At 36.2% G+C, this 12,949-nt stretch overlaps 1 protein-coding gene across 1 annotated transcript in view; it reads left to right on the top strand.

Annotated features, from left to right (window-relative positions):
• Positions 1-10,990, top strand: part of LOC137236457 (rho GTPase-activating protein 39-like) — a 334,523-nt gene extending 323,533 nt beyond the window's left edge. Inside the window, exon 14 of the transcript XR_010948423.1 lies at positions 3,558-10,990. The gene's annotated coding sequence lies outside the window, so the exon portion shown is untranslated. The remainder of the gene's footprint in view (positions 1-3,557) is intronic.
• Positions 10,991-12,949: the final 1,959 nt, after the last annotated feature.

The following is a 12,949-nucleotide window of genomic DNA, read 5'->3' as shown; positions in this document are numbered from 1 at the left end:
TGCTGCTATTTTGGTATCTATTCTCATTATAATTCCTATATCTTTGATTATTGCTGCCGTTACGGTTGCCGTTGTATGAAAATGAGCTATTATTTCTATAACCAGTATAGCTGCGATTTGGGTAAAAACCTCGATAATTCCCACGTGAATTTCTGAATGTATTGTTACCACGTGATCGAAAAGCTAAAACCTGACGCTCTGTTACTTCGTTGTTTTGTACTACAATTAATTTTGCTACCACGTCTTTCGGATCTGTAAATGCCGTTGAGGCTAAAATAGTGTTTACTAAATTGGATTTTGCATTTAAACGACACACGTTAACAGTTTGTTCGATTGCCATTTCATGAGCTTTCGCTTGATTAATCCCTTCAATAATAAGAGACCGCTCAAGTGAGTCAGCTAAATCTTCAACTTTTTTGGCAAAATCTGTGTAATTGTTATTGCTAACGTGCAACACTGCAATTCTCCCTGCTACAACTTTCGAATTGTCAGGTTTGATCCAATACGTAGAGCTGTTTTAATTTCGTTGACTGAAATTAGTTGTCATGGTATCGCTTCGTGGGCTTTTGATTTTAAGAACGCTATAAAAGTACCAGTTAAATCTGCAGTAGCGAACTGTTCAAGTAATTCAATTTTGTCTATAAAAGAATCAAGTGCTAGAGGATCACCACTATAGTTTTCTCTAATAGAATTAGCACATGTGTTAATGAAAGTTCTCTTTTCCTCAGGTGTTGCCATGATTTGATCGTTAAGACCTGGAGCTAAATTAGCAGAAGGTGAGGCCACGTTTGTACTATTTGGATCGTTAAGATCTGATTTTAAAGTAAAAGAAGTTAAAATTAGTTTTGCACTATTTGAATCGTTAAGATTTGAAGCTAAATTAGAAGTTAAATTTTTACTGGAAGAATCTTCGAAGCCTAGAAAATCTGTTGACAAAGAAAATCTATTTTCCTGGTTTGTGACTTGTTCGGTCGAAGATGAAGCTAAACTTTCGTAGCTTGAGGCTGAATTATCGGAATCGGATTCTGAATCTGAATTTTTTTTCACTTCAAAAAATTATTTAGTTCAAACTATGAAATTAATGAAGTACTTATTTGAATGTCTGAATTTATGTTTGAAGCTGAAGTGTTGAGGAAAAAAGGGAAACAAAAAATTTTGTAAAAAGGAACTGGTTTACATGTGAATAGTCGCTAAAGAAATATTTAACAATTTATTGGAAGAATTAATTGAAACTGCAGTATACTTGTCTGAAAATCTGTAAAAAGTAATTGAATTTAAAATTTGCACAAAAGTATATAGGCAGTGATATTGTTTGTTTATCTGCTTTGTTATTCATATTCTGCATTTGAGTTTGGTAGCCACCAACAACTACACCTCCCATCAAGCTTTGAGCGTAAATCGCGCATCTCAGCTTGAAGAGTGTCAATATTATATGTTTTTAAAACGAAGTGAGTATGTTGTTGCGAATGCGATTGGCTACAGCAGTATAATCATTATCACTGCTATTTTCTTCTTCCTCCTCCTCCTCCTGAGGGCTTTCTGTTTGAAAGTCAACATTTGTTAAATCTTCCACTCTGTGGTGTATACATATATTGTGCAGAGCGCAAGCAACATTTATAATTTTACTAACTTTAAGTGGTGAGTAATGTAATTGTCGCGCACCAAATAAGCATCGGAAACGGTTTTTCAACACTCCAATAGCGCGCTCCACAATATTCCTAGTTTTCGAGTGACGCGTATTAAAATTGCTTCGCGAACTACCCTCGTGAACTGACCTATACGGAGTCATTAGCCACGGCTGCAACGGATACCCAGCATCCCCTGTAAAGAATAAGATTATTAAGATTAAGTTATTTTCAAACGGTGTATAAGTAAATACCTAATAGCCAGGTGTTTCTTTCACCTTCTTCATATCTACGTTCCATATAATTATTCAGCTTACTTAATCTCCATACATGCGAGTCCTGATTGCTACCAGGATATCTAGCATCAATGCTTCTTATTCGCATCCTATGATCGCAAACCTAGAAAAATAAATGTTTAATATTTTGTTCTATTTAGTTTCCAACATCATTCAAATATTATCCTTACCACCATAGCATTGATGCTATAAAATCCTTTTCTGTTATAGTAAAGGAAATCTTCTTGATGTGGCTTCGTTATTTGAATATGTGTTCCATCTACGCACATTACTACACCTGGAAAGGCAGCCTTAGTATAAAAATCTTGCTTCGCTTCCAGTTTTTCCTGCTCACTGTTTTGAAATTTTATCCACTCTGGACAAAGCCGTCGCTCCATTACATTTAGAAAATAGGATAGTGACTTGGAAACGGTTGACTGACCCATCGCCACATTGTAATCTGTACCAACACCATGCTGGTAGCTGCCTTCAGCAAAAAACCTCAAAGCAGCCATTACGCGGTTAATTGCTGTTAAGGAAGTCAACGTATTTCTCGGAACTTCTGCATCAAATATATCCAAGACGTACTTAAATGCGTCTTTATTCAACCTAAAATTGTTTTTGAATCTAAAAACATATAACATGTATGAAGGTTTAGCACTTTCAGCACCAAATTACAATTCATCGCTCATCCTGAATGGATCACTGATGTCCTTGAATCTCCGTCTTTCCACTCTCACGTCTACATTGTGGGACGCATTTTCCTCCTCTTCAATTAAAACTCCAACGGCTAATGTTTTTCATAATTTATTTATGTTAAATAAATGTTAAATAACGAAATATTCACTAATTTATAAATTTTTAACAAATATTTCTTTATTTTGTTGTGTTCTAATTTCATCAATTTCTCACAAACAGCTGATTTCGAAAATTCGTTCATTCTTCCTCTTTCTTTCAATTCGAGCGGAACTCAGGATACCAACTTTCAGTTCGAGCGGAGCGGAGAACTGAAACGGAATTGTAATGCAGAATAGGGGTGAATGAATGCTTTGAAATTTACAAAATATGTATGACAAATTTGCCGTATAAAAATTTTGTAAAAATTTATGAAAATATTGTAATTTTGAAATGCACGTATGTAAGTAATAATTTTTCATATACATATAAATACATACACGTTGCTGTACCAGCGTTAGGGAGGGAGGATTCGATGGATATATTACAATGATGTTGAAACTCGTTGACTGATGGTACTTCCATAGAGAAAACTCTACTTTTAAATCGATAAGGTTCTGACTTGATATAGTATCAGCTGGTACCAATAGTGGAAACGTAATCACCCCTATCATGCATTTCGACTTGGATTGAAATTTTCTCCGTTTGGCAACTTTGGTATGATGCGTTCCGTTTCCGTTCAGTTCAACTTCGAAATTTTTAATTCTGCCTATCATGCACTTCGATCGTAGCTCCGTTTTTCTAAGTTGCAATTTTGTTGGCGGATAACTTTGTTTTTTTATTTAGCTGTACAAATTTTATTAATTTGCGTGATTTTTTTTTAATTTTCTTAAAATGTAAGTAAAACTTTTATTTAAGAGTTGTAAAACTCACGATATTTCCAGTTTTTGCGCTCGAATGATGTTTTTTGATATGTTTTCAGGTCAAAAACAACAACACCAGAGCAATATGGAAAATTGGCAGATATGATGGAGAGTAAGCCAGATATAGCCAACGGTTTCCACCAGCGTCCGAAGGAAGATGTGCAGGCTCCAAATTGTAAGAAAATTGTCTACTTTCACGTGCAATTACTTACAGCCGATCGATCATCTGGAAGGGATCGCACATATCTCGCAATCTTCTCTTTTCAATTCTCACCACAGCATTCTGAGATGCGCTGCTCTCCTCCTCAACCAGTAATATCGCCGCGGATAAGGATTCCATACTTACGTTTAATAAAAATAATAACAATATAAAAATTTTACTTTTATTTATTTTCTTTGAACAGCACTAATTTGTGTATTTTTGCTTTGTTATGTTCCAGTTTCACATATTTCATGGCAAACAGCTGATTTCGAAAGAGTTATAGCTCTTCCTCTTCTTCTTTCAATCCAATTGCAACGCATGATACCTACTTTCGACTCCGGCGGAGCGTAGAGCGGGAACGTAATCGAAATGCATGATAGGGGTGAATATGCTTTGCAGCCGCATGAAAAAAATTAGAATGTTCATATATTTATTATGTATGGGTTTTATTGTTGGCGACGTGGAAAAAATTCGTAGGTTTAATAGCTAATATGCTTAGTGGCGAAAGTATATAAACCGATGTCGGTGTCGACCAAATTATGAACACTTTGGCCAGGAAAGTAGTAATTCAGAGAAGTTTTGTGCACCAAATACCGCAGACCTCACAGTGGGTGTTGCTTTCAGACCGAATTACGGAATTACATGCCAAAGAGCACTTTACGACATTTTTGTCTTGTAAGAAATCCGCCATTTTGTGCACGTGGTGTGGCCCGATGGCACGGTCGCCATGTAAACTACGCATGTATGTAAATAATAATTTTCCAGAAAAGTTACCCGACTTGTGTTGTATATAGATGTTGGTTTACAAACTGGATTCCCAAATGTGGATTCTGGGTTTGCAAATCTTCCATCTTGTCTTACTTGACTCAGGAGCACGCCGGCTCGTTATGTGTATGGGTGGCTGCGGAAGGGGCGTATGTACGTACTCACTGGTGGCTTTCCTAGTAGCCGCTTCATGGGGAAAGCCCAGCCGCTCCCAAGCAGAGTTATGAATAAAGCACTCAATAAAAAAAGACTTATTTTGTTTATACAAATTAATATTTAATATTTTCGAATTAATGAGTACTTGTCGGAAAAATATGACTGCATAGTCTCGTGTCTTCAAAAATTCTGTCTCTGCACATTTTTGTACAGGGTCGTATTATTGATCATCAGCTGATGCTTGACGCATGGTTGTGTTTTTGAATATTTGACGTGGTGAAATTGATTGACTTGAGGTGCCATTACAGTACTCATGTTATCCAGGGCGTTCATGTGTTGCCTAGACAATGCACCTGCGACTACATTCTCTTTACCAAGTTTGTAAATGAGTTTCGCGTTACATTTGTCTATGAAGGCTTTCCATCTTTTAATTTTTGAGTTTGAGTTTCTGTCTGAAGCCGCAAAAGTAAGCGGTTGGTGATCCGCATGAACCGTAAGATCTGTTACGCCATACAGGTAGTTTCTAAGGGTTTTAAGTGCTCAAACTATGGCCAACAGCTCTCTTTCGTGCGTGCAAAATGTTCCTCACTACTGGTCAAAGTACGGGATATTATTATTATAGGCTTCTCCTCTTGTGACAGAACAGCACCTATTACGTGCGACGACACGTCCGTGGTTAAATCGAACGTTTTTTTTTAAATCAGGGTAGGTTAATGTCACCTCTGATGCTAGTATTTCCTTTAAGGTAGTGAAGGCTTTTTTCTGTTCCTCAGCCAAATCAATTTCAATTTTTTTCGACTGTGACGCAGTAACTCGGCCATATTCACACCTCATTATACTTGAAAGTGGCTTCGCTATTTTAGCGAAATCCTTAATGAAACAGCGGTAGTACCCCGCTAAACCCAAAAATGATCTTAGAGTAGTGGGCTCCTGGAAATTTCGAATGGCATCCACTTTATCCGGGCACGTCTCTATTCCGCCCTGTGAAACTAAAAAACCCAGGAATTCCACTTCGGTTCTGAAAAATTTTGATTTTTCAGCTGACACTCTCATGTTGGCTTCGAATAAACTTCTTAAAATCACTTCCACATCATCCAAATGTTGTTCTTCGTCTTTGGAAAATATAATGACATCATCCATATAGACAAAACATTTGCTTCCTATGTGTTCTCTCAACACATCGTCTATTGCCCTCTGGAAAATGCTGGGAGCATTCTTTAAACCGAATGGCAATGTACAAAATTCACACTTTCCATTTTTTACGGAAAATGCTGTTTTTTCTCTGTCCCGTTCCAGCAGGTTGATCTGATGCAAACCAGATTTCAAATCAAGGGTAGTAAACAATTTACTTCCACCTAGATTTGTTAAAATTCTCGTGATATCCGGGATTGGATACTTATCGCTGATGGTTTTTTCGTTAAGCTTTCGAAAATCTATAACCATCCGCTTTTTTTCTTGCCCAGTTTCGTCAAGTTCTTTATTTTTAACCATACATATGGGATTATTATATGGTGACCTGGATGGCCGAATTATGTCGTTTGCTAGCAGTTCTTGAACTTCCTTGTTTACGAAATCCGAGACGCCTAATGGGTACGGGTATAGCTTTGAATACACGGTGTCTTCGTTTGTAGTGCGAATCGTTGCCACTACGTTTGTGTTGTATGGTAGTGCTTCGTTAGGGTCTGCAAACACTCCATTTATGCTACCAATCATTTTTGAGAATGCTTCTTCTAGATTTTGTGGGACGTTTTTCGCCTGCTGTCGTAAGTGACTAACATCCTCGCTAGATACAAATAGTATAATCTCCTTACCAAAATCATTGTTATTGTGTTTGTTTTTAAATTAATAGACGCATGCGCCTTGTTCAATAGGTCAGGAACAATTACACCGTAAGATTAAGTAGAAGAAAAAATTCTGCTACTATCCAAACAATTTTAACCTTGCATTTATGTTTGATGGGGGTAACGCCGTGAATAGACTTTACTAAAAATGGGTTTTATTCCTTTCAGTCCTGGAAGGGGCCTGATATAGCTCCTTAATGCCCCTGTGTGACATTGAAATCCAAGGAAGAAGGGACTTTGCCCTAAAAAATTAACTTCATCGGATTCGATGCTGTCGGCTGCCTGCTCCGCTTCGTTATTGTATGTTTTTCATTTTGCGACTCTCGCTCATTGGTAAGATGGTTTACGCGCTGCAATTTAGGTCCTGTGTAACGTCCTGAGTTCGCTGCACGTTCCCTTGTGGCCTACTGTATTGTTCCTGGCTAGGGTTACTTGTTTGGTTTTTAAATTGGGATATGGAGGGACCTACTTCCATAGGATCAATACGCCTTTGGTCCGAATAATTACTATTGGTAAATGGTTTTTGGGTATTTCCACATCTGTGGACTACTGGCCTGTTTATTTTATTTACTACTGAAAAATGCGGGTTTTTATGACCCACATCGTGCTCGTAGTTAGGTGACTTTTGATTGGCTGGATTCTGAGTTCCGCCAGGTTTTTCCTGAGATCTTTTCGCGAAATTCATCGCGAAAGCGTAACGCTCATTGTTGGCATCTACCTCTTGTGCCAAAGCCAAGGCAGATGGGAGGTCAGATGACCTAGATGCGAACAAGATATCACATAATGGTTTCCTTAAGCCTGATATAAACACTCTGAGTACATCGGCCCTATATTTCTCATTTATGGTGTCTGCTACACCACTTTCATAAGACATTATTGCCTTATTTGCTAACAGAGTTAGCTTCTTTTCTACTTCATCATAGAATTCCAGGCATGTCATTGATCCCTGTCTCAGGGTGGATAATTCCTGCTCGATTAAGTATATCGGCCGTTTGTCCACGTAAGTAAAGCCGAGTCGGGAGATAATAGCACTAAAGTTAAGCACTGTGTTAAAAGAAGAAAGTACTGCGTCGGCAGCACTTCTCACTTTGTTCCTGATAATGGTAACGACTTGGTACTGGCGTTCACTGCTATCGTACCTCCTAAATAATTCGTAATCATTGTGTGCCTTGATGTCCAAAAAATTCCGGAAGGGATTTTATCGCGTCTAATGTAATGTCGCAGATAGTTAGGGCGTTGTTACCTTACTATGTTTCTCTACCTTAGGTTTGCTTATTGTTACCTGTTTCTACAAAGCAAGAAACTTCCTGTCAAACTCCGTTTTTTGTTCGGCTAAACTCTCCTCACCTCCGCTCTCACTCGCTACTTGTTCTATATTCATTGTATTCTGTCTGTTTGCTGCTAAATTTAAATTCTTAAAGAGGTCCTCTAACACCTCAGTCATCTAACATTAAAACTTTTCTTATAAAATTTTCACAAAGGACACATAGGTTTATTTAACACCTTTTTTTATTATTTATTTATATTTTTTTATTTTTTTTTTCAATTTCGGTTTTGCACTTTCACTAAATTCTTTTAGAGCACTTCACTTTTTTCCTCTTTGCGTTGTAACGATTCTTGTTTCTACTCCTTCCGTTGTTGCTTGCTACTTCTCAGTCTGCTTCATTAACTTCTTATTCACCAGGATGCTTGTTTCAATTTCTGCTAGTAAAGCGTAATTTGTGATTTACTATTTGTCCATCAGAATCAAAATAATTATTGTTTTTCCAGCCCCACGTTGGGCGCCAGTTAATTTTTATTGCACGTGTGCGCTTTATTGAGCTACATTTAAAAACTGACTCTTACTAACTACCCTAACTGTCCACCTAGCCCACGACGTCGCGTAACGCTGCTGCTACTCTGCTGGCGGCTAGCGACATTGACACAATCGTCGCGCTAACGATGTTTACTTGATGATGTTGTAATAGCTGCTTTTGCTGATGCAGCTAAACATGATGAAGAGAATTGTGGCGCTTGTGATGTTGTCATAGCGCAATGACCACAGTCGATAGCAATAGCTATTGCTTTGCTGGCACAGCGACGTGTGCCAACCACGATATGCGATCATACCGTGTGATCGCATTTCTGCTGATCTAGCTGGTTACATGAAGTGGCATCAAAGAGGATAGATAATAAGAGACACCAGCTGACAATGTCGGGCAGAATTGCAATTTGCCAATGTACCTACTTCTTGGGCTCGGCCATTCCGTCTCTTCCTATTTTTCGTAATTTCTTGTCTCATATTTTTTGTTTCGCCTGACGAAAATTAAGTAGAGAATAAGTCAAAATGAGTGACATTGAGACATTGAGTTATTTTCTGCATTTGAGCTTTTTGAAGTTTTGTTAACTTTTGTACAAATGCTTACAAAATGTGATTTCATGCAAAATAGCATGTTAATATTTTTGTACAAATGACTAGAATATTTATGCACAATTTATGTTCAATATTTATGCAATATTGAAAATTTTAATTTAAATAAATAAATTATACCATATTACAATTTAGTTAATCAGGGGGAGGTGTTGCGTTTTGCCGACGGCAAATCTTAATAATGCCAACCAAAATTTACATGGTTTGAAAATGTAATTTCATGCAACATAGCAGGCACGATATTTATGCAACAAATGTATAATAAATTATATAATTTGTATACAACAATATACACTTGTACATATATCAACTTTCAAACACCTAAATATGTTTATAATTTATGTCAAATATTTTAATATACTTTTCTTTGATATTTAGTTTTGATAGATATAAAAATATTGTCAATTGAAAATAGTTCTGATCTATCAAATTATAATACTTAAAATAAAAGAACATTTCAAAAATTTCAATCAATTTCATTAATCAGGCGGAGATCTACAAGATTTGCGTTTTGCCGACGGCAAAACATATTATTGGTCACTAAAATTTACATACATTGCATAAAGTACATATGTATGTATGTATGTACTTATAATAAATAAAAATGTAATTATTTTATTCGCAAACAATACGAATTAAGCGTTTTCCCCCCAAGTTGCATGGCTGCATTTAAATATATGCCATTTAAATATGTGTCAGCTGCCATTGAACATATACATATGTATGTATGTACGAAAACATATATCTATTTATAAATACAAATTTACGTATACGAATGGCGAATACAATCGAATACGAAGGCTGGCAAAGTTGTCGGCTGTCAAAAGTGTTGCCGCTTAAAGCTTTCAGAAAACGGGAGACAAAAAAAGGAAATTAAATAATTGCTAGAATTAACTAAATTCTAGCTGTTTTCATCAATAAGGCTATTTAAGTCATCCATACTATTCTGGAAAGACTGTTCGCAACCTTCTTTTGTATTTTATATTATAAAATTAGCGCAAATATGCTCTTTAAACGAAAAAAATAGTAACAAATGCAAATTTTGACATCGACGTGTCAGTGCGATTTTGTGCCATAAGAGGGCAAACTAGAAACCCTTCAGCTGCAACAGCAACATTGCCGCATAAAATCATGGCAAGAATAAAATAAGCGTATCCATCTAAAAGCTGAAAAATATGAAGCGGTGAACCCGCGAAATTATGCAATTTTATTTAAATTTATTCGCATAATAGGGGGGGTGGGGAATTTATTCATTATTTTTTATACATATTTGCTATGCGATAGCAATGCTTCTTTGTGTGATACACTTTTTCCTAAATACTTACTTCCACACAGCCGTATCACCGTATAATCATTATTGCTTTGCAAAAATCTTTGATTTTTAAAGATAACTTAATAAATACTTTACCTTTTTCCTTCGTTTTACATTTGAAAAGCTTTGTTTAGTAACACCGCACCTAAACCATACATTGCATTCACTTTGTAAAGTTAAGATCTCAGCTGAACCTTGCTTGCATATTTCTAAATAAATATTTGAAATAAAGTAACGTAGCTTCATATGCGCGGTTTAGTGAAAGCCCCTAATATGAAGTCAAGTAGAAAATTGTAAAAATCACAAAATTGGACTTTTGATGATTTTGTAAGAATGCTGTGTTGCAAAGTTTCATCATGAAGTTTTTGGAAGTAAAGAAGAAGCATTTTTATGAATCAACATTCAAGAGGAAGCATCTTTATGAATGAAATGTTTGGACTTTTGCAAGAAGCTAAGTTGCAACATTTCTTTCTTCCTCACGAATTTATTTCATTTGCAAATAAGTAAAAATGATACAGATTTTAATGGTTGGTTGAAGGAATGTATGTATGTATGTTGCATGTTAGCAGAGGGGTTAGTGCGGTAGAGGTATATTAAACGACATTTGTACAAATATATATGTATGTACAAATGTTTGTTGGTTTTGCCTTTGTTAACGATTTTGTAGTTTGGATATTTTTTGATAAGTCAATATGAGTTTAGTTAGGTGTATGTACATATGTAGGTATATGAATGTGTTTCCATTTGTAATTTAGGTTGCATTTTGCTAAACTTGAAGAAATTGTATACTTACTACAAAACTTATAGGTAACCATTGAAATAAAAGATTGTTTTTTATGGTTTGAATTTAATTATTATTTCGATAATAAAAATTTAACTTACATCTTAGCATAACGTATTAGATATAAATTTGTAGCGGAATTACGAAATTGCCACCAAAAAGCGACAACTTCTCACACAACATAACCTTTAAGAAAGGTATCATGATCATAAGAAAATGCTCAATAAACTTTTTCTTTTCTTCTATATGTATTTTCTCATTCTATTATTCATTTCCTTAATTTCATTTATTATCAATAACAAAACTAAACTTACATACAATTTTAAAAGAAAATTATCCATATTCATATAAATAAAAATTATTTATAAAGTCTTTTAAAATTATAACTGAAACTTTCTTAAGGAATTGAATATGAAGAAGGAAAATAACATATCTTATAATAAAAAATTTTAAAATTTGGCTTAAAAAAAGCAAATAGAAAATTTCTTCAGTGTTTTTTTGTGATCTGGATACCTCGCTTGAACGTTAAATATTTAAATTTCACCTGTATTGGAAAGCATTATGTGGCTATTTTTGTAATTTTGAATTAAGTATATGAGCCGTTTTCTTCATGATTAGCCGTGAGAAAACGGACTTTAATGTTTTCCAATACTAGGCTCTGATGCTACACAAAGTTAAAAGTTAGTAGCTACCAACCGCTGCTTGGTTGCACCCAAGATGAGGTCCGACCAAAGGTCAGCAACCTACTCGCACAGTCCCTGAATGCCAAGGACCACATTAACCCGCCAACTGGGCTCTGGATGCGGCATGCTAAAAGGGTAGGAGGGAGATTACGGCGAGCGAAGCATATGGTGAAAAAATACCTCAAACTACAAATAATACACTTAACCAGGCAGAGTATATTCCGGCTTTCAACTCCCCTGCGCAGTGCACCACCCCTATTTGATCTCCTGCTGGGATCTCGGACAAAGTATGAGAACATCGCGTATCACTGAGAGAAATGTTATCGCTTTCGCCATTAGAATTTATCCGCCACGCAACTGCGTGCCGTGCTGAAGTGCCAGCATAAATTCATATATGTATCAGGCGGGAATGTGGGTGATCATCCGGTAGCTCCGAACCGCCATCCGCGGTACTCTCGGTTTGCCCCGTCCAATGATACACAACCGCAAACCCAAAAATGCCGTCATTTACATGACAATTTATGTACAGCAAAGAGGGAAAGGCGATGACACTCCTATCTGTGCCTTTTTCCGGTAACTTTACTAATAATTTTCTAGCGATGAGGTGGGGGACAACGCAAGAGGTAAATCACACAAACACACTCAGGTCAGTTATGCTTATTACTATCACTAATAAAACTAAATCAACTGCCAATATGATTCGCTCTCCGCGGGTGGTTTGGTGGGGGATTTGGTGGGGGTGGGCGTATAGGAAACAAAAGAAAAGAAAATTTAAATGTAAAAATTTTAAAATATATCGCCTATTTAACGATGACTAAAAATTTTAATGGTTATGCATTATAGCAATTTTACCATTTTTCGAAAATTTTAATGTCGAAAAAGCGGTGTGGTCATCGCTTGATTTCGAGCATTTTTAAATTTAAAATTTTTTTTTTTAACTGTGGCAATTTGAAAAAACAATCTAACTCGAGTTAGGATAAAAATGATATTCTGGCTTCATAACACAAATATGTTACAGATCTCCCTGTGTTACTTACTCACAGCACTAGCGCCAAATGGCTGTTACAAAATATAGCAAGTTACAATGGTGAATTGTGGCTACATTTTCAGATAAAGGTCTATGTCGAATTAGGTTGTTTTTGTTTTTTCAAATTGCCACAGATATACATAATCAAGTTATAGTGTTAATAGGCCGACGGACGGACGGACGAACTAATAGTCCGGAATGACGAACGGACTGACGGACGGATGAACAAAAGGACTAACGGACAAAATGACGGAAGAGAGAACGGACGGACGAA

This window comes from Eurosta solidaginis, chromosome 1 (assembly GCF_040869045.1).
Source record: "Eurosta solidaginis isolate ZX-2024a chromosome 1, ASM4086904v1, whole genome shotgun sequence".
NCBI lineage: Eukaryota > Metazoa > Arthropoda > Insecta > Diptera > Tephritidae > Eurosta > Eurosta solidaginis.
This window is presented reverse-complemented; position numbering and strand designations above follow the sequence as displayed.